The sequence below is a fragment of the Rutidosis leptorrhynchoides genome, chromosome 11 (genome assembly GCF_046630445.1).
Source record: "Rutidosis leptorrhynchoides isolate AG116_Rl617_1_P2 chromosome 11, CSIRO_AGI_Rlap_v1, whole genome shotgun sequence".
NCBI lineage: Eukaryota > Viridiplantae > Streptophyta > Magnoliopsida > Asterales > Asteraceae > Rutidosis > Rutidosis leptorrhynchoides.
Window position 1 is genome coordinate 106,066,278 of NC_092343.1, and position 4,392 is coordinate 106,070,669.

Genomic DNA, 4,392 nt, shown 5'->3' on the forward strand with positions numbered 1-4,392 from the left:
TTTCTTCGTTAAACAATTTATAATGAATCACTAATTAAATACATATATTACTGGTAAAAGGTATATGATATACATGTTTTTGGAAAGCTGGCGAAAAATCAATTACTTTTCATTTAGATATCGAATAGCTTCAATGAACGGATTAAAAGATATGATCAACTGAATTATAATTGACGTTAATTGAAATTACTTTTGAATCTACAATTAAGATTTAAACAACTTGTTTACGAGACTGATAAAGTGAACTTTTAAATATTACCAACCGAGTAAATGAATCCTTATATAAGGCACGTCTCGTTTTGTTGAACTATTGTCAAAATTGACTTTTTGAAACGACTTTGGATAACTTTTGTATGTCGATCTCGAGCATTAGGATTGTGATACACTATGACCTGACCTAGCTTGATAGACATTTATTGACCAACATATGTTCTCTAGGTTGAGATCTACGGTTATTTGGTAATCAGAGTTTCGGTCACATTTTGGTGAACGACTTTATATGCTGCTAAGGTGAGTTTCATTTGCTCCCTTTTTAAATGCTTTTGCAATATATATTTTTGGGTTGAGAATATATGCACTTTATTTTAAACAATGGACACATGTACATACTAAATTCTATACTGAGTTTGAACCGAAAATCCCTTAGCTTTGGTAACTAGTAACTGCCGGTTATAAGAACTGGTGGGCGCGAGTAGTAGTATATGGATCCATAGGGCTTGATATCCCCATCCAAGCTAGAGCACTAGCCTTTTAACAGACGTATGCTATTTGAGAAGATTACATGTTGGTTTGCATGTATTATTAAAATGATTATACAAAGGGTACAAATTATATATACGTTAAGTTTAGTTACCAGGGTGCTCAATTTCGTAGAATATTTTGATAAACATTTCTGGATGAAACAACTGAAATCTTGTGATCCACCTTTATGTACAGATTATGCAAAACATTAAAACTATGAACTCACCAACCTTTGTGTTGACACTTGTTAGCATGTTTATTCTCAGGTTCCTTAGAAGTCTTCCGCTGTTTGCTTATATGTTAGATAAGCTATGTGTATGGAGTCTTACATGGCATATTTTTCAAGGAAACGTTGCATTCACCAAATCATCACCATGTATATTATTTTGACTGCATTGTCAACGGAAGTACTATTGTAAACTATTATTTACAGTGATTGTCTATATGTAAAAATCATCAGATGTCGAAAACCTTTGATTTAAATATTCATTTATGGTGTTCCTTTTCAAAAGAATGCAATGTTTACAAAACGTATCATATAGAGGTCAAATACCTCGCAATGAAATCGATGAATGACTTGTTCGTCCATATGGATTTGGAGCGATCGTCACAGTTGGTATCAGAGCATTGGTCCTAGTGAACCAGGTCTTGCATGAGTGTGTCTAACTAATAATTGTTAGGATACATTAGTAAGTCTGGACTTCGACTGTGTCTGCATGTCAAAAGTTTTGCTTATCATTTCTTGTCAGAAATTACCTTCTTATCATTCTTAAGTCTAGACACGTTTTCCTGCATTTATTGCATAAATAGTGTATAGACAAAAATTCATATCTTAGCGTATCTGTTACTGTAAACTTTTCCTGACATCTTCCGAAAATTTCTCCGTGATTTATGAAATTTGGTATTATATATACATATGTAAATTATGTATTGAAGAATACCAAATTAAATTCTATAATCTAATTCATATCAAAAATCATCTCCCTAATTATACAAGATGGATCCCGTATCTAGTTCAAATTCCTTAAACTCCGACAGCTATTCCGATATGGATATTCACCTGAATTCCGAAGACAGTGTAACCGGAATGGATCAACCAATTAGCCATCATCTATTCTGGATGAATTGGGGATGGGTTCGTAGTCTACTTAATCATTGGAGACAAGAAGAAGGTGATCCCTTCCATCCACCACATTGCCCTCTTGGCGAAGAACCTGAAGCACTTATCTGCGAACCTGTTGGAGACACTATTTTCTCTCTCATTTCCAGAGTATCTCGTCACGTTAATATACTATCTCAAATTCTGGATCCTATTCATCCACTCGTCCGAACCGCCAATCATCCCAGTGTAGTAGAAGAAGTCAACGAGCTTCGCGCTTGGGTAGTGGCTTTGGAGAATATGGTGCAAAAGTTACAAGCACCAGCAGCATCACCGGCATCAACAGTACCACCGACAACAACACCAACAGTACCATTACCACCACCAACAACATCCGCATCATAAACCTCAACTTCACAATCTGTTCCACGAGCATTAACATCATACGCACCGTAGTTACCAAGAAATACCAGCAACAATAACCGATGAAGTATTGATTCATAACTTCATTGGAGAAATATTCTGCGTCGAATATGTAATCTCTAAAGTCTTAGAGATAATCTATTCCAGCCGTAATCGTAAATCAGATAAGTGGACCGAAATGATAGAAGGAAGAGTAGAAACCCTAACCGGAATGGTGCACGATTTACAATCTAGACTTGTTTTACTAACAGCATCAACAGTACCCTTAGCCTCACCAGCACAGTCAGTGCTGTCAACATCGCCTCTAACATCACAAGCTCCGCCAATTCAAGAAAGCATCGTGGACATCATTACGAGTCAACAACGAGTATATTGTATCAATGAGTTATGAAGTAATAACTCAATTCCTCTAAAGAATTTATATGTATATCTTATATATATAAATTTTAAAACCATCATAAATCTTTTCGTACTAAGCTATTATGTATGAATTGAAAAAGGGTAAATACTACTCGGTTAATTCATATTACTAATATGCTATGATGTACATCCTTCGTTAACGACTTAACCATCGTTAACTACAATCTCTGTTTCAACTCAATGAATTTCATTTCATAATAAACCAGGTGTATTATTTAATTACATAATTGATTTTACATTTTCATTTTTGATGTACTCAAAACTTTCCAGAAAACATCATCTGTGCCTTGTAAGGTTCACACAAATTTTTCACGGGCACCACACCCTTCACCAAGGAATATCAATAAGAATAAATAATGAAGTATTGATTCATTAGTGAAATACTCTTATGTAATCTCTAATGTTTTAGAAATTATTCATTTATAATTCAAGCCAAAAATCAAATGAGCTTAATATGATATTAACTCATTAAACCTATATTATATCTGAAGAAATATACATACATATATTTTTATAAAGATTGTAATGAAAATTCTTTTGTACAAAATATTAATTGTGAAATCTTTAACGGGTAGGTAATACTCGAGAAATATATAAGTTCACAATTAATATGTTACACTGTACATTCTTAAATTTTGATTCAAAAATCATTAATTATACTCACTATCCTCACAACGATATACAATCGTTTTCATACAAATTCAATTACATATTCTGATATTGACGGATCAGAATTCAAGTCATAACTCTGAACCGGTGACATCATTCTTAGATCTCTACATCTTTCAAAGCTATACTTTGACTTCAAAACTGTGCAAGATCCTTTAATGTTGTTAATACCAAAAATAATCTTGCAATTCTTTTCAAGATATCAATTTTCATCACACTTCCAACCAATCAACTTCGAATTTTTAGATTAACTTTATTGTAACCTTGACATATACATTCTTGTTACAAGGGAACCTTTCATGTCCCACCACATTAGCAGTAAATTTACCAGCAACTTCATTAATCTGTGACTTAAGTTTCTTCGAAAAATCACGATAATTATTCATTGAAACTCTATCAAGTACTCATATACAATTTGTAACAACAATTTCCATACCAACCACCGGGAATTAGCAATTAGTATTTTGAATCTCGCATCGTTTTCTACGACAACAGTTATATATAGATAACATCTATCTTCTAGACTTACAGACTTCGAATGTGAAGTTTCTGAAAAACACCTTAAACTACGAACTAGTTCTCGAAATCTTGAAAAATACTGATGAAGTAGCAAAAACTGTAAACGACCTTAACAGTAAAAAGTTTGATGATAAAGGATAGTGTGCTGGCAAAGCTCAGAAAAAGAGAAAGTTTGGAACTAGAAAACAGATTGAGCAAAGTATGAAGGAGGCTGTGGATAAATCACAAGGACGAAACCTGCCTTCAAAGAATCCAAATGATTTAGTATCTGCTGAAGCCATTAACGAATACCTGCTTCCGAATCTAAACCCTTACGGACAATATTCTTCATCATCCTCTGATATTAGAAATTCTAAGATATCATCGTATCTTTCATTATAAATATCCTCCATATTTCTGGAGATAATTCCATAATCATTCTTATCGGAAATCAATTTTCTCCTTACGATATCTGTGTTACAACATAAAAGAAACTATTTTAGTTTCTAAATTCTGAAACTTTCAAGTTTAAAATATAGATG